The sequence below is a fragment of the Tamandua tetradactyla genome, chromosome 15 (genome assembly GCF_023851605.1).
Source record: "Tamandua tetradactyla isolate mTamTet1 chromosome 15, mTamTet1.pri, whole genome shotgun sequence".
Lineage (NCBI taxonomy): Eukaryota > Metazoa > Chordata > Mammalia > Pilosa > Myrmecophagidae > Tamandua > Tamandua tetradactyla.
The window spans coordinates 6,601,377-6,623,965 of NC_135341.1; positions in this window are offsets into that span (position 1 = coordinate 6,601,377).

Sequence of the window (22,589 nt, forward strand, 5' to 3'; positions counted from 1 at the left end):
TAAATTAGGTATAACAATCAAGAACATAAAAACAATCAGATGGAAGGAAGAAGTTTTGTCGTTAAATCCATTTGGAAGGAGAAAATTATTTAAATAATCATATTTAGTGTCTTACATGTTTAAAGACAAGATAAGCTCTTCATGATTGGCTTTACAAAATTAAAAATGTGACAATGTAATTTTGAAATTGCGTACAGTTGATTTGGTAAAGGGAGGGTTCTGCATGTGTCTGGGTAAGGAAGAGCTCTTTCCTGTGTAATCAGCTATTCAACAGAAAATTTGTTCCCCAGTCTTCAAAGACTTTGAAACCACTATAAACAGAATCTAATTTATTCTTTAGTTATCAGCAATGGAATCACACAAACAAAGGTGCAGGTATCTCATTCTTAAAATGTATGAAGAGTCCATGCAGAGGATTGCAATAATTATAGGGAAATTCCTGGTTAGAACCTCCTGTTCTGAGCGAATTTCGACCTTATTTGAAGGAGTTTAGAGTGATCACTCCAGTTTTTTTTTGCATGGACAGGCACTGGGAATCAAACCCAGGTCTCTGGCATGGCAGGTGAGAACTCTGCCACTGAGCCACCATGGCCCTCCCTGATCACTCCAGTTTGTCACTCTACCTAACATAACTTCAACAAGTTCAATGAAGGTTCCGTTTTTCTTGTAAAGTTAGAGAAGGCAGCATGTAAAGATCATGTCTGGAGGGGAGAAAAATGAGGAGGTATATGGCATTACATAATGCAAAAAAAAGTGGAAAGTATTTCTTTCTAACGTGTAAATGGAATAAGTATTATTTTTTAAAGAACTTCCACTTTAACACAAGTATGCTTGTAAATGAACTCTATTAAAGATATTAAAGTTACCTAAAATCAATGTATAAATATAGGTCTTTAACACATGAAATAGTTTAACTTCTGTTTATAATTAAATTATAATTATTGACCAATTTATTACTAAAGCAAAATAAGCTAATAACAGCCAAAAAGAAAAAGAAAGAAAGTGCAGGATTTCTGAAGGTAAAGGTGTTTCATTTGTGATTTGATATCATACTTTACAATGCCTTCCCATCTTCAAAAGACCATGACTTTCAGAATTGTTGATGACACCATTAAACAGCTGTGTAGCACTCATTCTGGGAAAAAAATGCTCAAACAGGAACACTGGAATTAACTGTGGAGAATACAAATTAGCTAACAGATTTATTCCTTACACTGGCATAATAAACAAATATTGATGGTTTTCTGCGGTGTAATACATCCTTATTCATTGCTTCACAACTCACTCATAGCTTCCTCATTTTCTTTTCAAAGCTTGTAAATGGGTGATTTATCCTATACATCTCGAAATATTAGTCTGTTTACACTCTTCAGATAGAAAACAGATCCTGCATCATTAAAGTGTTCTGTGATGGCTTTCACGTAGATTGTTCTCTTTCAATTTATTTGCTGTTTTTATATTTTTATACTTTTAAAGATTTTTATGAAAGGAGAAAAAAATAAGTAACAATTTTTAATTAGCAATAATGATTTGATTGGATGTAGTAACATTATCTTTCCTATAACTTTCCGAAATATAACTTGCATAGCTAAAAATATGAATTATTAAGAATACAAATCAATATTCAAATAAATATCTTTTCTTCTTTTCTGCCTAATATCTTATTCCTTCTTCAATTGTACAGTCAGTTGGAAATCACCAATAGAGCTCTATCTTTCTATTTTAGAGCAATGTTGGGACTGAAAAAAAGGCTGTCATTTCCCTTAGGAGGTGTTCTTATGTCTTTCTTTTTTTAAGCATATTAATGAAGTTGTCACATTTCTATATTACGAAAAAGAGTCAGCACTAGAAATATTTACTATACTGTTCATCCCTGACTATATTAATCTTTTCTTTAAGTAGAACTGCTCTTTTGAAAATTGGAAACATACCAAAAATGGTATAAAGTAACATCTCAAATCATGGAATATGCCACCATGAGCAGTAGTAACACAGGACTTAGAGTGAATACACATGCATTTTGATAGGAACATACTGTCTGTGTTTCAGAATGCTAAAGACAGGCATCTTGGAATGGAAAACCCAATCGTCTGACTCTTCTTCCTCAGTTGTTTATTGGTTGAGCATGGTTCAATGCTGTCGTTTGCTATTCGAGTTATGTCCGCAGTGGTAATCATAATCAAATATTTCCGTTAATGAAAATAGAGGTTTAACATGAATATCTGCATTTAAAATGAAATTCAACCTTTCTTATGTTTGTACTAATGTATAGGGTCAAAGAATCTCATCCGATAGTGCTGCTGGAGGCAAATTCTTGTTAAAGTGTGTTTTGGTTGGGAAAGAGGACAAGATTAGAACAGACATAGTAAAGGCCATGTTAGTTGCAAACGTGTAAACAAGAACTTGCTTGCAATCCATTTTTTCCCTCATTTCAATACCAGGATTTCAGAGTTTGACAAGGCAGAAACACCCTATTGAACTCAATAAATCTAGACATTGCAATGTAGTGGCATGTATTATTAACTGCTTATTGATAATAAGACAGGAAAGAATCAATTACAGATTCTTTTGAGGGAAGTCATTGATATTTTGAAGCTAAGTGTCTATATATCTGACGTCACTTATGTCAAGAAATAAGCATAAATAATAAGATAATTGCTAAAATATATACATTTATGAAAGTAAAAATTTTGTTACAAACTAAATATTGCTTATGATTTGGTAACAAATATCCAGGGCCAACATTAGGAGACAGTTATAGGGTAAGGATTGCTAAGATTTATATAATGGAAAGAACTAGATTTTAACTCAGACAACCTGGGCTCCTAGCCCAGCTCTGTTATTTACTATAATATTTGACCTCTGTCAAGTCACTTAAACTCTCTGAGGCATGCAGTTTCAACATGTTTTAATAAACAAAAATAGTTACTTCACAAGGTCGGTGAGTAGGGAATTATGTTAGAAACCCACTGGAAACCATAAAACAATATACAAATGTTAAGTTGTCCACTTATTGGAATTGTGACATAGACACATCCAATCTTTGACAGCTTTGTCACATTCCCTATCAGCATTTTTCTTCTCCTTCTTATAAAATCTACTTCACTTCTTGTTTAATCAAGAATCTCCCATAGAGATGACTCAGAGAACAGTGGGGCAAAAAGGAGGATGGAATTTCGGTATCACATACGGCATATTATTGGGCTAATTAACTTAACCTCTCTAGACTTCAATTTCTTCATATAGGAAATAAACAAAATTGAACAATTATAGATGCCAAATGGATTTAAAACAATGTGCAATAACAGAAAAGCCCCCCAATAATTGACAGTTATCATCATTCTGTGCCCGATTCCTGCTGATATCAAATTCCTGCTGAAATACAATTGATTATGTAATATCCTATATACCTCCTCCCATGCTTGGGTTCAAGAAATCATAACATAGCAGCTGGTAAGATTACTTTTTTTGAGTAAGAGCACTTTCTCCTAAAGAGAGTCTTGATCATGGCAACCAGAGTTGTGTTAAAAGCCTGATTGTGTGCAGATACCTAGATTTAGGATATCCGATTGAATAGACTATTCAATCACTGTGTATCGAAAGCCTGAGAAGTTCTGCTCATCTGTCAAACATTGTGTTTATACAACGTTTAACATTATATAAACACAATGGGCTGCTCAAAGCCCAAACCATGAAATGGGTCACATAAAACAATGGGTAGTTATTTGCTTATGATTTCGAGACTGGGAAAATGTCCAAATCAATGCATCATCAAGGCAATACTTTGCTCCCTAAGATCAGCTGCCAGAGATCCTGGGCTCCTCTGTCACCTGGCAAGGCACATGGTGGCATCTGCTGGTCTTTCCCTTCTCTTCTGGGTTTCTTGATTTCAACTTCTTGTGTTCGTGACTTTCTCTCTTTCTGTGTCTGAATTTCATTCTCTTACAAAGGACTCCAGTAACAGGATTAAGACCCATTCTGACTGAGGTGGGTCACACCTTACTTTAAGTATCTCCATCAAAAGTTAGTATTTACAATGGGTCCACGACGACAGAAATGGATTACATTTAAGAATATCTGTTTCTGGGGTACATACAGCTTCAAACCACGACACATTGCAATGGTTTTTGTACAATATTTCTTCCTATAATTATTATACTTCCTCTCACATACACAATGTTGCATGACAATAAATAAAGATTACAAGATTTTGAAACTGCATTCACACCACTGATCTCATCGTACTCAAAACAACCCTATTTTACAGATGAAGAAGCTAATGCCCAAAGGTGTTAAGTAATTTGATTGTGATATAACTGGTTAGTAAAAAAGTTATAGGAACTAAATTGTTTATTATTTTACTTTCCTGCAGTATATTATTAGATTTTTGAAAAATCTCTAAGATTTTCTAGTTATGCATGTACCTCATTTCCAGACAAATAGTGAATATCTAGATTTTTGAATAAAACAAAGTGGTTACATTTGTTTTAAAATAAATTTGTTTGTTATAGAATTTTAAATGCAATTACTTTAACTAGAAAGACATCCTAAACCATTTGAATTCATGCATTTCAATATCTTTGCTACATATTACGGGCAATCTATCAAAAGTGAACATAAAATTTTAAATATTCATCTGCTTTTAAATTGAGGGGCATGTTTATTTTATAAACTAACAACTATTTCCAAGAAACCCAATTTACTCAACATACTGTTTTTTTTGTTTTGTTTTGTTTTTTTTATCTATTCAGAGAGTTGGATTTTTTTAAAGGGTTGTTGGAATTTGACCCTTAGTTACTTCCCATTATCTTCCTTCCATGTATTCTTTGTTCTAGGCTCAGTGGAAAATCTATTGCTTCCTGAATAAGATTTTTACCTTCATGCAGCTCTCTTTTCACTTATGCTCACCTCCTAACTCTGGGGTGTCCTCACTCTCCCTTTTCTGTGCTCATAGCAGATATTACTAGTTGACAACAGCACTTTCTATTTTCCACTGATAACAGAAACAGTCTTAAAATGGTTCTAGGCAGCTACTACCAATGATTAGAGTTAAAATAGCATTTGACATCTTCTCAGTATTTTCCATCTCTTCTCTGAATCATTTCAGTCCTCCTAACTAGAGTCTTGCTTCTCTCTGTGTCCCATTCAGCCTATTTTAATAATAGCAGCCGGAGTGATCTTTTAATTTCATAAGGCAAATCATGTCACCCCCCCTGCTCAAAATCCTCCATTGGTTTCTTAAGACTATACTCATATATTAGTATTCACTATAATATAAAGATAACTCTAAGGGAAAAAGATTCATAGGGTTTATAACAACTGAAATAAGCTTTGCAACTACGGCCTCTAATTAAGTCCCTATTCTCATCTACGATTGCTCTTTCCCTCATCTATTCAATCCAGCCATGAGTTCTAGTATTTTTGTTGTTTCTTGAATATTCCAGGCACACAGTGGCCTCAGGACTTCTACACTTGCTATTCTATGTGGAATGTTTTTCTCCAAGATACCCACCGAACTCATTCCTTCACCTCCTTAAATCTTCACTCAAATGTCGCCATCTAGGTGAGGCTTTCCATGGCCGTCCTTTTTAAAATTGCACTCCTATACTGTTTTCTCTCTTTCCTATTGCTATTTCTATTTTTCTTCATTGAACAGACTCCTAGTATGCATTTCCCTTATTTAGCTGGTTTATTTTTGAAATTCCCCTACCAGAATGCTAATTCAAGAAGGGCAAAACTTCTATATCACCAATGTCTAGATCAAGTCTTGAAACATAGTATGAATTAAAAAATTGCTTGGTGAATGAAGGAAACAGATAAGGAAGGAGTGGATGAGTCAATCTGGACTATAATAGCGATTACTTTAATTCATAGGGCCCTGGTGTGATACTGGTGGATACTAACTACTGCATATAGTCCTAAAGTTTGACCTGAAGCCTAGGTCACGTGATCACTTATCTAACCCATTCTCAATCTTGCTGCAATTTAGGGGCAAGCATTTCCACAGCTGCTGTGCATACTTTGAAAGAATATTTACTAAGCCTACACCTATTTGTCGAGCAGCTCTTTTGTTCCACCAGTTAGATACTGTGGTTGGAAAGCCTATTTTAGTTGTTAAAAACCCTGTGAATCTTTTGCCCTTAGAGTTACCCTTATATTATAATAGCTTGACCTAAATATTTACAGAATTTTCCTACATTGAGACAGTTCATGATGGGCTTCCTCTGTCATTTCAATCTCCATGTTCGTCTTTGGAGAAATCCACAGCACACATGCTCTCAGGAAATTCCTCTTACAGTTGAAACATCATTCCTTGTGTATGCTCTCAGAATCAGGGGTTGTATTTAAAGTCAAATAAATTACAGATGACATGACTTTAACATTCACCTAAGAATTGGTTCAGTAATTTCTGAACTTCTTTGAACTTCTACAGTAGGCTCCAAATGCCAAACCACAGACAATATCCCTGAATCCACAGCATCTCTAGCAACCATGTCCAACAACTGCCTTGGCCTCAGGCTGCTTCCAGGTCTCCTTGATAAGCTCACTGTCCACACTGGACTGCTCTCTTGGGTCAATTAATTTTTTACACTTTTATTGGTGCTCTAGAACGAGGGTTGCCTTTCTCCGGGGCCATTTATGGGAGAAGCAAGCCTGCCTGCTCTGGCACATTGCCCTGGAGGCTCTGTCTCTTGATTGCCATTTCACATCGTAGGGTTCTGGGCAAAAATCTGCTCTGTGGGCTGAGAGGCACACATTGCATTCTGTGCTTGTCACATAAATCTGTCTCCTGGCTTTTGGGTCACTCTCTGGTTTTAGACCAGGCACAGGGCAGCTTGCTTCTCTATTAAATTTAAGTGGTCCTCATCAAAGTGCAGAACCTCTGCTGTGAGTGAAATTAACAGCACATTTGATGCATTGCTGACACTCTGCTAATATGGATTTTTGACCACACAGCAGAGTGAATATGACTGAAGTGGGTATTTAAAAAGCCCTTTATGCGAGTTCATTCTTGCTGCCAGACAGGATCAATAGCTGTTCTATAGGTTAAGCAAAACATGTGAGGTTGTGACTGTCTTTTTTTATTTTGGGGTGGAAATATGATTTTTGTCCTCATAATATAGTAACTGGTAAGTTTAGTAAGTGCACATAAAATGATTTTTTTTAAGGTAACACTGAACTCAAGGAGTTCTGAGTTTCTTTACAGATACACAATGAACAGATGAAGTAGGAAGAATTTGAGAACAGAAATTTATCATTAAGAGTAAAGTCTATATTAGATAATAAAGGGTTCATAGTAGGAAGATATTATGGATTGCAATAACTGGAAAGACTTTATTAAAGGTGTAGGGATTGAACTGATCTTTGAGTTGGTGAAGCTCTAAATACTGTAACAAAGGCTTTAAGATAAACTCATAATCCAGAGACTGGCTCCAACCTATCACTCAAACTTACTTTGTATTTTAACCAATAAATGCCTCTTTCACATGAGACTACTTGATTTTTTCCAAAACATTCCCGGGGTTTGCCGTCTTTTGTATTTGCTCATAAGACAAAGTTCACTCAATAATGTTTACTCCTGCTATCAGCCATTGCACAAATTCAAATTCTTTCATGAATTACTGCTAGATCACTTGAATCTGAACGAATTCTCCTCTTCTTATGCTCACACCATTCTGCATCTTTCCTGTAACCTTTTCCATATTCTATTGACAGCAGAACATTTCCTTTTGTACTACTTTTCTCCCACCAGAATAGGTGTGTGTAGGTGTGTGTGTGTGTGTGCATGTGTGAATAGGCAACCAGATTTCTATATATTGTTTGCATGGAAGATTGCAAATTTCACAGATTTCTATAAAAAATATAATCTAAATGGAGAAAGAAGAGTAAAGTTTTTTGTTTAAATAATCAACAGTAAACAGAGCTCATCCTATTTCTAACCATTTGTGTCCAAAAGCATTACTAACCTCCTGTCTTAAGCGTGATTTGGGAAATTGACTCACTAGTGATAGTGCAGGGAGGTTTGCAAACTGTATTAAAATAATACCTCTTCTCCTGCCTTTTCCTGTAGAGTTCCAACCTGCAGACAGCAAAGCAAACATATTTCCAATAAACATGGACTTTCACAATATCTATTTCTAATACTATCAAAGTTTTTGTAGTCTAGAGTCCTCATGTGAACTTGTTTCCAATAGCAAGCTTCCTTTCATTCAGTGATCAATACAATAGTATGCTTCCCTTATGTGGAATTTTCCGCCAAGGAAGCAATCCCTGATTTTGACTGCTAAACTCAGTGATTAGCTATTGGAATCTAATCTGGAATCCTTGATGGACTGATCTGGTCCTCCTAAAGGCAAAGGCACATCAGAGTTTACTTGGGAAAATTAGTCACTGCTTTGGTGCACTCAATTGTCATCAGAGGGGAGAAGAGAGGGATATTTATGTGACTTTTTGTTCACTAGCTATCTTGTCTTTTTTAGGCCTGAAGTATAATCTGTAATGGACATTAATACCAGCAGCAAACAAGGCAGATTTCATAGCCCTAGTCCTAATTGAGATTCTTGGGAACTATGCCAAAGATACCGTTATCAATATAAAAAGAGCCCTAAAATAAAATTGTCTTTACTTGTTAATTTTCAAAAGAGGTTAAAGCCATATAATAAAGATAGGAAAATACCCAGGCACAAGACACAATCACACACACGCTGGCTTCATCTTAACGTTCCTCTAAATTGATTCCAGATAGAGCTGACAAATGAAGTGGGACAGTCCCATAGTGGTTACTGTGACATCCATTCTACTTTGTACCTTGGGAGAGGCTACCTCCACAATTGCTACATTTTATTCTCTCCCTACAGACTTTAAGGAAGGCCCCCAAGGCACTGTAAACCTTTCATTTACGTTGGAGGAATGTTTCTGTGAGGAAGTCTTCAGGCTCATATAAGGTTGAAGTTGGAAAGTCACTACTGTCATTAGGCTGCCCCTCATTTTACAGAGATGATAATCCAAGGCTCAGTGAGGAGACGATTTTGCCCAAGGTCACACAACAAGTTTACAACTGCTTCTGTCTAGTCTTCCAACTCAAGGCACAGTGTTATTTCACCATTCTTATAGCTGTCTCTCTGGAAAATTAAGGATGTAATGTTGCCTTAAATAAACCGTTAGCCTTTCTCAGGAGTCTAGTACATTCTTTTACTGTATGCTATTTCCTTGTTGAGCAAATCCCCAGGTAAGGAGTCCAAACAAGTTCCTATATCTGAAATATATTTTCTTTTCTTCTTCAAAAATATCCAAGTTGAGTTCCCTTCCCTCAGGACCTAATTAGGTGACTACTTACTCAACTGGTCTGTAATGACAGATATGCCATATTCTTTGGGTGAGCCCAGCTTTTCAACAAAGTCCTTAAAGACAATGTGACTTAATCCAAAGTATTATTGTCAATGTGGGTCCCATTTTGAGCTGTCATTCTGCTTTTGACTTGAATCACAGTCTATCACCAGCATGCAATTATTAAATTCCAGCTATGTGTTAGGCCCTGGGGATAAAGTAGTGTACCAGACAACTGTAATTCTTGCCTGGCGGAGTCTGCATGCTAGATGGGAGAAACAGCTGATGAACATACAAATCAATAAACAAATTAAATAATTTTAGGTAATAAGAAGTGCCATAAAGAAAAAAGAGTAAGGGGATTAAAGATAACTCCGTGATTGGGTGGAGGTGTACTGCATTAATCAAAAATATTGTGTGCTGATACAATTTCATTAGAAACCCAAAGTAATGCAAAAGAAGCAGTCATGCAAAGATCTGAAAGAAGAGCATTCTGGAAAATGGAAACAGTGCCAATGCCTTATCTGGGACAAAGCAAGGACATATGGAGGAGAACAATAAGTGATGAGGATGTAGTGGGAGGCAGAGGCCAGAAGAGATTTTAAGCATGGGTAGGGGGTTTAAACTATATCCTTATTACAATGAGAAGACATTCATTTTAAATGGGGCTGGTTAGATAGATTTTAAATGCTCAATCTGGTTACAATGGAGAAACTAGGCATTAAGAAGACAAAAGTGAAAGCAGAGAATCAAGTTTGGTGGTTAAAGGAGAAAACCATTGAGGGATGACCATGGCTTAGTCTAGGATTGTATAAGAAGAAATGGAAACAAGTGGCCATTGTTATTAGAGAGTTTGGAAAGAAATACAGTATAAAACTCCTATGATTTAGGTATTTAGTACTACAATTTATTAGGCTAGGGAAGATGGGCATTATTATAAATCAAGTGGTAAATTTTTCCACTCTACTATCTTTAGATATTTATTCAACATAACTGATTCTTACTGAACAAGCCACTGAGCAGAAAATAACCATTCTCTATCGAGAACTCAGTGGTTGTTAATGAACATTATTTTTTAAAAGATGACACTTACTAACCATCCTCTATGTGTAGGCATCAAGTTAAGCACTTGGCAAGCCATTTTCTGATACATGCAAAGACTGAGAAAATAAAGCTGACATGGGGGGGAAAAAAGCAGAGATTAGGGGCCCAGAGAGAGCAGTTGAGTTTTGAAATACCTGAACACTCAGGGGGTTTTCTAGCTCTTGAATTTCCTTTGATGTCTGAGCTTCCCCAGTTCCAGTGCCCTACCTAGCTTCTACCTTCTCCATATGAACTTTCTGTCTAAAATGGCTCAAGTTGTATTTCTACCCTAACCAACAGAGTCAGGACAAATATATCTCATTTCACACTACAGTAGTCTATTAAATTAGAATTATTGCTCCATTTCACAGAATAAGAAGCACAATAAAAAAAACCTGAGTGAATTGCCTTAGATCAATCAACCTTGCACAGGATGAGCCAAGTTCTGAATTTTGATTCCTCTCTGGTTAGAGCACATGCTAGTAATACCTGCATTGTATTATACTCTATTCCCCTAGGTGAAAGGTAGATGTGTGTCATGTGGAGAAGGTTCAGGGCAGGGAAGAAACAAAACTCAATTAGACATATTTCCCACCCTCAGGATATTAACATGTCATAAACATAGCAGGTAAATAATGACAATAAAGTAAACATGAAATAATTGCTATAACAAGGGACAGTGAGAGTGAAGAAAAAGGGTGATTAATTCCAATCAGGGGATCAAGGGAAGGTCTTTGAACTGGACCTTCAAAGACAAATAGACCATATTTTATGCCTCCCCATTCTATGTAAATTGCCTATTATGCATCTACTTTGGTTTATAAACTTGTGCATACTTTATAGTTTAAATACAGGTTTTTCTGCCAAATACTATTTTTCTAAGATGGCCCCTAAACTTTCATCTAAATGCTGAGTCTGTACACCCCAAATTGAAACTCTAGAAATTATGTAGTTCATTTGATCCATGAAGGTAATGGAAGAGAAAACCTACTTTGATTCAAGAACAAATTACACAGATAATCACCAAAGCAGTGCTTTATACTCCACTAGTTGAAACCTCAATTCCCTAAAGACATTTATACATATTTCCCTTAGGTACTTCCTGTTTTTTTTTCCAATTCAAACTAAAATAATCCCTTTGTTTTATGTCTGGTTTTCATTCTATCTCCTCTTCCCGGTCTTCATATAATGCTGACAATCTCAACTTATTTGAAAATTGCCTCACATAGAGAGTGCAGCTTTTGCTCACGAACACTATTATTTTTGTGCTAAGAAGTTAGTGATGTACTAGGAAGTATTTTGAACATGAATGAAACTTATTTGGAACTCTAATTTTTATTATACACTGACAGTTCACAGTTTTTTCATAAATTAGTGTTACAATTGACTTTTTTAAAAAAAATTGTGTTAGTGGTTAATAAATCCCCCTTAAATACCATTACACATTTCATATTGCCTGTGGTTTCCATGGTTGAAACTATTTTTATTCACAAATATCCTGAAGAGACGAAAGGTAGACAAGGGTACGATTTGCTTCTGGGACTTTCTAGAAGATCACTACTGGGGGAAAAATACAGTATAACACTCCACTCCCTGAGAGACCTCTCCACATTCCATTGGATTTATTTTCTTTTCCTCCTTTTTCTCACCCTCTCCCATGCCTTGAATTCCTTCCATCCATTTATTTTAATTTCATGTAATATCTCAGTCCTTTTCTTTTTGACATTAAGCCCAATGGAAAGATGCTTTTGAGGGTAGGCGTCTATAAAAGGTACAGAATCAGAAAAAGGTATTGGATGACATCAACACCTTGAATATCACACTTTCAGTTTTACATCAATTTAATACAAAAGCCACATTCAACAACTAATCGAATTCTGCAGCTTCACCAATAATATTTGGTAGTTGTCAGGTGGCCTGAAAAAGTTAAAATACCTTCCAGAGTCTCCCAGCTTTCAAATAGAGGAAGTAATGTTTCCCCAAACCTTAGCTGATAGCATAAGAGAATCAGTTGTTTTTATTTCCATATCACTCTAATGAAACAGAAAACAGTGGAAATTAGATTACTTTAAATTTTTTGTTTATACAAGCTATACCATAAACTTTTCAGTAGCTCTTACCATATCCTTCACAAATAGTTCATAATTTTATGATCAAATCATTCAGAAATCTTACTGCAATTGACTAATCCTCATGGATTTAGCTTTCCTGAGCCATGAAGGCCTCAACATATCCACATCTCAGCCAGTGGATGGGGAACATATATCTCTAAGAAAACACTTCTGAAAATTCTTTCTTAAAAAAGTATTTGGCAATTAAACACAAATAGAATATAAATGAAATGGAACCATATGCTGGCTTCAGCTGGAATGCCCATTCCTTCTGGCTCACTCCTCCCCAGTGTTTAACACTGCTGCAAAAACAATCCTTCCTGACCACCCTGTACCAAGCTGAGTTTACTGCCCTTTTTTTCTCAGTATCTACTAGACCGTGTAAATATCCATGTTACTTACTTGATATTCTTTGTTTAAATGCTTTTCTTTCCCATAGAAAATGCTGAAGTATTAGAGAGCAGAAAGCAGATTTTATTTATTCACTTCACGTGAGTTGCTGAACGGACCTTTCTCGTTCATTTCTTACATGGAATTGGTGTTGTTAATCTTATTTCAAGGAGAAAGAAATTTAAACTTTGAGACCCAAAAACTCAATCCAGAGTCTACACCACTGGCAACAGTAGGGATAGAAGATGAACCCAGGCTGTCTGACTCTAAAGATCCTCTTTTTCACTATACTACTTTGCAACCCTCAGGGGTCGGGCGGATGAATGGTACTTTGAGCCATCTCTGATCTGAAGCAATGACTTGCTAACAATAGGCCTAGATATCTGATAAAGGACTTGTATCCAGAATTTATAAAGAACTCTTACAACTTCATAATTAAGGGATAAACAAATCCGGTTAATACATGGGCAAAGGATTTGAAAATTCACCGAAGACAACATACAAAACAACATCCACTGTTTTTAGGAAAATGGAAATTGAAACGAGGAGATACCATGCTACATTTGCTCGAATGATTTAAATTAAAATAGTTGATAACGTGTTGCTGGTGGGAATGTAAAATTTTATATCATTTTGAAAAACAGTTTTGGAATTTCTTAAAAATGTCAACATAAATTAACCAGATAATACTGTCCTTCCAGTCCTGGGAATCTACATAAGAGAAATGAAAACATAAGCCCTCCACATAAGACTCTTTAGTGAATGTTCTAGATAGCACCATTGACAATGGTCCCAAACCGGAAACAATCCAAATGCCCATCACTGGTAAACAGATAAACAAAAGGTGGTACATCCAAAGGATGGAATACTATTCAGCAATCAAAAGGAACTAAATTGTGATTCATGCTTCAATGATAATGGACCTTTAAAACAGTATGTCAAGTGAAAGAAGTCAGATGCAGAGTGCTGTAATATATGATCCCATTTATATGAAACGTCTGTCAATGGCAAATGTACAGGAGATCAGTAGTTGTCTGAGGCTTAAGGTAGGATCAGGGATTGACAAGGAAATTTTGGGAAGTGGTGGTTATTGAACAATATATTACTGAGTCATGCACTTGTAATGGGGAATTGCATGAGGATAGTTCAATGAAGCCTCAGTAGGATTAAGTGGAGACTTTTGGAAAATCTCTAATTTTTACGATTTTTTTCAGTATCACTCTTCCTTTTGTAGCATTAAATTTGCAGAGCTTCTTCCATAAAATCTATTCATACAATCACTTGTCTGCTAAATGTGCATCTCCCTATTGCTATAGACCAAAGTTACACAAATTCTTTTGTTAATGGCTACAGATAAGTATTTTGGCTTTATGGACCAGACTGTCTTTTGCTGAAACTAGTAAAATCTAATAATACCTGAATTTGTGCATGTGGCTGTATTATAATAAAACTTAAAAAAAAAAAAAAAGCAGTGGTCAGGATTTAGCCTTTAGAACATATTTGGTGAATTCTTAATATAGACTAGTAATCCCTGACCTTCTGGTAAGTTCTTATATTGTAGTAAACTATGCTCTCGAATTTGGAACTTGAGAAACAAAGTCCTTAAAAGGTTTGCAATTATGCGATATCTACTACATTTGATCGGCACTTTGTTAAAAAAAATCCCAGGATTTCAAATCTAGAATAATAGCAACTGTTAATTATTGAGTACTTTCCAATGGCCAGGCACTGTTCTAAGAAATTACATGCACTTTCTCATTTAATACTATTGCTAACCTTATGTGGAAGATATGGAGAGAAGTTAAGCCACTTTGCTCAAATGATATGGCTAGGATGTGGTAGATTCAGGAGACATACCCAAGTAGTCTAACTCCGGAGGTGAAACTCTTCTTAACCACTCTGCCCTCCTGCCTCCAACCATGAGCTGGTACCTAACTGCATTGGAGAAAGAAAATGTAGTTCAAGTTTGTTCTCCCTTGGGTTGAGATGAGTTTCTCCATTAAAGAAACTGGAAAGGCACCAGCAGCCCGCTGTCATATCTAGACGTTCGAACTATGTGCTATTTCAACTTGAAACTGATAACATAAGATTTCAGTTAATGGTTTTTTTTCTTAATTAAAGTACTTTTTCTTGCTCTGATAAAAAAGGTATTAAGTTGCATTTTTGAAGAGATTGATTTATGATTTCATTCATTAGAATTGAATTCTCTTTTCAATAACGCTTCCTTTGGTCAATCTTTCCTTTGACTCTTTCTGTCGTATAAAGCCTAATGCCAGCCCCTTCCAGTCTGCAGATATATGCTATAAACAATATATTCCCAAACAGGATTTTTGATAGCTCCAGTATGAAATAAAAACAATAACTGATGTACTTATTTTGTTTTCCAAATGTAATTGGGGCAGATACTTTGCAAGTCACAGGGGAAGTGAAGCATTTCAAATCCAACAAGTTAATCCTAGATTTGAGGGATTTCAGGAGAAAGGAGAGAAATGCTTAATGTACTGCATTAGTAAGACAATCATCCATGAAAATAAAAATGCTTTCAAATTGTTTAAATGCAATATTAAAATAAAAAGCATCAAGTTTGTGGATTAAGGCAGAGTAATTTCAAAGAGAGGGCTCTACTGTTTAAGAAATATCAGTGCTATACAGTAAACGAATGTAGATTTTTTCTTGGTGGTGCTGAAACTTCCTGTCATATCATGATTAGTTTCGAGATTGAGCAGTCTCTGGGTTTAGAGGAGAAACTCATTGGTGAACAATAAGTTATGCTAATGATAATAGTGGAAACTCATTGAGCATCCTCTGTGTGGCAGGTGCATATCTCAGTTGGAGAAGCCAAAGGGTAGGTAAGATATGCACTAATATAGACAACCAACTCTGTATTGGCCACATTGAGATTTTTCTTGAAAAATGTTTAATCCCTGGCTTGCCTTTTCCCTATCTTCTGTATCTTATTACTATCAATTGATTCATAATACCTGAGGAATAAATGCATGTGTAAATATTAACCATGGGCAAAAATTTCATCTTGCCAAATAATACCACAGTGATTTTTTAGAAAATAACATTTGAATGATATACAAATAACATATTATGGTTTATAACCATGATATCTAATACAGGTTAGCCTGGTATTATACAAATGTACAGAAATTACCATGCTTGGGAAAGATACATTCTTTTAGCACAGATCAATAAAGAATGGAAAAAACCCTTAATGTATCATCTTAATGTCCCATACAATGGAAATCTTCTAGTATGCATTTAGAATCATAATCATAAACAGTACAAAAGTAATATTCCTCATTAAGATCCACAACATTCCTCATTAAGATGCACGTTGAATCATGAAATGAAGACCTTGTATGGACCCCAAGTGACCCAAGGCTAATCACACTGAGCTATGAATTTCGTAAAATTCACCCACCACCAAGTTCACTGCTGGTTCAGGGACTGCCAAAGCCGCCTTGAAAAAATTCCCTTCAACATTTTCCTATAAAACTCGAACACTGGCAAAGAAAGAACAGGCAAAGTAAAGAATATACAGGGTTATCTAGGAAATGTGACATATACCTCTGCTTTTCTTATAAATTCTCCAGTCCTTCTTTGCAGTTGTTCCATTCGGTCAAAGATGTTACCACATTGACATTCCACTTACACATTTTTACCAAGGAAATCCTGCACTTTATTAATGAAAATGTCACCTGCTTTTGATGGCAGCATGAGGGAAAAGCTTCAGGTTTGACTGCATCAGAGTCTGGTTATCAGCGTGTGTTTCTTTGGAATCTATATAAGTTTTCCTTTTCATTTTAGGGGATTTTTATTTTATGAAAATTTTATTTTATGAAAATAAAATAAAAAATCACCAGGATATGAAAGATGCTAGGAAATGAGGTCCAGTGGGGAGGGCAAGAGGTAAAAGAAACACAAATAAATGTAACAGACGTCACCTGTAGCCTGCAAGTTGCTTTCTTACCCAATTTTTCCCTGTCCTGTTAACTTTTCCACAATAGCACCATATATAAGCTATGCAAACAGCACTTAAGAGAACACTTAAAAAATATTTCTTTCATAATACACTTCCTATCTGTTTCCTTCCTTTTTTATTATAAGCAATTATAAGTCAATAAGTTTCCAGAATCCTTCCACATAAAACTGAATCTCAGTATCCAAGATCCCTGCATTTGCTGACTTTTTCTTATCCTGTCTTTGATGGCCATTTTGAGGAAGATATCAGTGGTATGTTGCTTACTTCATCTGTTCTTTTTTTTTTTTTTTACTCATGTCCACTGTTAATAAAGTTATCTCTCTGGGACCAAAATGTTTTCTTCTACTGCCTGAAGTAATATTTTACTTATACTCCACTGTAAGAGGACAGTGTAGATAATTCCATGTGGGAACAGACTGATTAATGAATTCTAAGTAAGAGAAGAATACAGCAAATTCAGTTTCCACACCAGATTTTAAGCTACAGCCATTTAACAAACTTAAATCTGCAGGTTTGAATGTGCTCGGAATTGAGAGTGTGATAAAATGACACATCTCCCTTGAGCTCATTTTCTTGTTGTGTAATTTGAAAGTTCCTTCTGGAAATAAATAAACAAACAAATAAATGTAAAAATTGAGCATGCAAAACAGTCATTGCTCCCTGAAAGAGAGTCTGAAATCACAGTGTCCTGGAAGATGGTCATTTCAAGATTTTTATTTTTATTTCCTCATGAATAACACCCCCCCACCCCCGTCCCTTCTCTCCAGGAAGCCACATCCCCTTGTAGACCCATATGCAGAACTACCTAAAACGTTGGACTTTATTTCAGATTCTGCTCTTTTTTCATTAATTTGGCCCAGTATTGTGTGGAAAAGGTCAGATCTCCAGTTGAATTGATAAAGCAGTCCAAAAGACTTAAGGTATGGTGACAGAATCAACATGCTTTGGAGGTTTCATTTAGCAAAATATGTAATTGCTGCATCAGTGTACATTTCTTTAAAGCAACTGTTGTGTGCTTAGCAATTTACCAGGCACTGGGGAGATAAATATTTTATGACCTACTAAGCATGCTGCAAAACTTGTCAGGAGATGCAAATGATGCCCCTAATTCGACTATACTTCAGGTTCAACACTTTTAAAAAATTTTTTTTGCATGGGCAGGCACCAGGAAACGAACCTGGGTCTCTAGTATGGCAGGCGAGGACTCTGCCTGCTGAGCCACTGTGGCCCGACCTCAACAATTTTTAGTGTTGGAAATTTGGGAGTTCCTTTCCAAATGTTCGCAGGAGCTATTTCTCCCAACCTGTGACCAGTTAACAAAGGGAGGGTACAGGCAAAGTACTGCCTTGTCTTGTGATTTAAATTTTAATGTGTTTACTACCAAAGGTCACTTTTTAAATATTACCCTGGAAAGCCAGCAGCTACAAATTTCCTGCAAAAATCATTGTCTGAGGTAATTATGAATTATTCTTGCTATCCCACAGTAATTTGTTAACAATGTCCTCTTTTACTCTCAAAAATGCCCCTGCTTAGAAAATAAAATAAGTACACAATAAATTACACAGTTATTCTGGTAGTAGATATTTATTTATTTATTCTTTGAATGTTTCTGTGGAATAAATATTTAAAATGTCATATGTCTCTACTATGTTAATACAGGTTTAAAACAATACATAATAATTTTTGAAGTGGCGGACACTACTCAAAAATTATGAAAATAAAATAAAAAATCACCAGGACCCCAACAATTACTGATACATTTTTAAGAACAGAATTGAATATTTATGTACGCATGCATATATCCACATTCAGAGTTTTATTTTTATAAATTGGGATCATATTTTGTTTCCTGCTTTCACTTACTATTTTGCCATGTACATTTCCCAAATCATGAACTGTTTTTTTAAAAATATATGGTGTGACAGGGGCCTAAGTGTTCCATCATCCAAATATTCATAATTCATCAAACCATTTCCCTATTTCCTGAATGCTCAATTGTTTGCAATAATTTATTGGATTAGGTAACCATCCAGGAGTAGCTTTATACCTGGATTTTTTTTTTTTACCCACACTAATTTCCTGAGTATAGTGTTTTAGCATTAGAATAACCAAACAATTTCTAATTATCCACAGGTCGTAGGCTTTATGCTCCAAATTAAGAGGGCGATTGGAGAGTTGAATAATATATGTGAACAAATAGTCATAAATCTACCCCACAACTTCTTAATTAGGGACTGAGTTATCTGGGTTATATCTCAATCATCTGCTGATATATACTGATATAATGAATTGGATCATTGCCACACATCCACTTTATTTCTGCTGTGCAGGCCAAAGAGAATAAATTAGAGTGTCGTCTGAACTGGGATTGAACTGCTGTGAATGCCTTGACGTGTCGATGCCAATCGCATCAGCAACTATGACAGCTGCCAAAGGGCCAAACTATGCATGATGGTGCTCAAATTTCAGGTCAGCCACATATTTCTCTCCTTCGGGAACAACCGTCTATTTGTAACTCAGAATTATCGATTCAGAATCCATAGGTCTGGCTATTTTTTCCCTAGTTACAGTAAGGATCACATAAAAAAACCTCCTCATGCTTTCTAGTCCTGTTCCACAAATTTCAGACCAGCTGATTAACTCTTGTATTTCTACACGTCTCATCTCTGTTTTTCTATTAAAAAGAATTTTTATTTTAAATTTATTGCAGGCAGTATAACAAAGCAAAATAGAAAATTGTCAACTGCAGTTACTATGGTAACGATGTAAATCAGAGCCTTTCCAAACCTATTTTGGAGTTTATGTTCAATATGAATAAAGAGACTCTTCAAGTTCTTTTGACCTAAATTAGCTACATGCTTTACAATTACCAAAAGGAGAGGCACAGACAAAAGTCAAAATCACAGTGCATGGGATCAAAGGAGTTTTAATTCTTAGACATCTGTTATTATTTAAAGACATCTAAGGTTTAGTTGTTTCCTTGAACTCTTGTGATCATCAAAAACATTTCCAGAAATTGCACAATCCTGTTTGTGCTTACCTGTGGTTGAAAATACAGTGATATTTTGCCAAATTGAACTAATAGGACCAAACGAGAAAATGAAATTTCTAAAACACACCTTCAATCTTTCGACTAAAATGTCCAACATTACAGAAGAGTGAATCTTCATCTTCTTTTCACTCAGTTTGGTAGGTTGTTTTATGTACCCTAGCAAAGGCATGTTCTTAATCTGAGCTCTTGTGGGTATGAACTTTTGTGTTAATAGGACATTTTGAAGATGTTATTTTGAGTTAAGGCAATGGGTAACTGAATGGCAGTGGTGCCTTTGTAACAGAGGCATTATAAAGAGAAGCCAAAAGCCAGGAGTCAGAGAAACTTGAGAGGCCCAGAAGCAGAAGTAAGCAGAAAACCAGGGAGAGCAGATAAAAAGAGAGAAAGGACAGCACCATGTGACTAGAAGCAGAGATAACGAGCTAAAAATCTCTGACTTTTACCAGCAGCTAGCAACAGAAGGCTACTGCTCTAGTTTCCTAGCGGCTGGAATGCAATATACCAGAAACAGAATGGCTTTTAAAGAGGGGAATTTAATAAGTTGCTAGTTTATAGTTCTAAGGCCAAGAAAATGTCCCAATTAAAGCAAGGCTATGGAAATGTCCAATCAAAGGCATCCAGGAAAAGATACTTTGGTTCAAGAAGGCCAATGAAGTTCAGGGTTTCTTTCTCAAATGGAAGGGCACATGGCAAACTCAGTCAGGGGTTCTCTCTCATCTGGAAAGGTGCATGGTGAACACAGTCAGGGTTTCATCTGCTAGCTTCTTCTCCTGGCTTCCTGTTTCATGAAGCTACCCGGGAGGCGTTTTCCTTCTTCATCTCCAGACGTCGCTGGCTGGTGTACTCTGCTTTGTGGTGCTGCAGCATTCTCTGCTCTCTCCGAATCTCCATTCTCCAAAATGTTTCCTCTTTTATAGGACTCCAGAAACTTATCAAGACCCACCCAAATGGGTGGAGACATGTCGTCACCTAATCCAGTTTAACAACCACTTTTGACTAAATCACATCATCCAGGGAGATGATCTGATTATAGTTTCAAACATACAGTACCGAATAGGGATTCTTCTACGTTTATGAAATGGGATTTTAATTAAAACATGGCTTTTCTGGGGTCCATACAGCCTTCAAAACAGCACAGCTACATATTGAAAAAAGGTGCTCCTTGCCCATATCTTGATTCTGGATTTCTAGCCTCAAAACCATTAGCCAATAAATTCCTGTTATTAAGCCAACCTATGGTGTAGTATTTGCCATTGCAGACTGGAAATCTAAGACACCTAGCCTTTGTCCTTTCCTCTGAGAATATGAATGAGAAAAATAATTACTAGAAGTAGAGAGGTTGTTTTTATCAAAGCATAGTTAAACAAAATCTCAAATATCTTTTTTTTTTTTGCATTTTGTTTTCTTCTCCTAAGATGCGGGCATCTGTAGATGGAGAGCGTGACTTATTCCTATATCTATAGTTCAACATTTGACTACAGACCTTGCTTTTCAAATATTTTGTATAATCCACACATTAGAACCCGGAATTGGAGTTGTTACAGAATAGGCACTCAATTGATACTTCCTGAATGAATGAAATCAGAGTCCAGGTCAACAACTGAGAAATTAATTAGTTGATTAGTTACATTCAATAAATGAAATGTCATGAAATTTAAGTCTAGATATTAAAAGATATATTGGCTTTCTAATACCAATTCAATATGCAAACTAGACTATAAGATTAAATTATTTCCCATCTTTAATAAGGGTAATAAAGGAGAAAGAAAATATATGAGATGTTTAAGGCATAGAAAAATTTCCTGATAATTTTTTGAACAAACTGTTATTGAGGTAAGTAACTCCGTATTTAGTAGGGACCTTCATTCAATTATTAAACATAATTCCATGTCAGGCTAGAAACATGAAAATTGCCTCTCATCGTCCTCTTTATCCTTTGGTTGTATTGTTATTATCCAATATTTTAAAGTTAGAGTTCTCATTCTACTCTGTTAGTGAAGAGAAACACCGACATTTACCATTGCTTGCAGCTTAGATTGCCTCATTGGAATGCAATCATTTGCAATTATGCAAAAAAAATTGAAAAGCAAGATCTACACTCAAATGTACTGTACAAATTCCATTTAACATGTAATTGCTTATATTGGCAATCTTTCTGTTGACTTTCCCCAAGCAGGGCTCAAATTAAATGAATCTATCTTTCTTATAAAATAATCATTCAAATCATTTAAAATAGTTTTATAGTCAACATGCATTTGTATGATATTCATGACAAATTTCCTATTACAGCACAATTGTAAGTTTTTATTCTGGTAGCACTATCTGGTAGTGCCTTACAAAAAGTCAACATAATGTGAAAACTGTTTCCATCATGATAGTGGCATGGGAGAGTAACAATTAGTTAAAATTCTCAAAAAATTAAGATCCAATTCAGCTTACCGCAGCTGGTATTTCTGACACATATTCTTAGATCGCTCGTCTAAGACTTTTCATAAGATAAAGGGCCAGTAATTTACATAAAAAACATAAGGTTTTGCAAAAACTCTTCATCAGAACAATTTCCCCTGCTTGAAAAATGTAACAAAATAAACAATAAGCTAAAACAAATTGAGAAAATGCTTTTATTACCATTAAG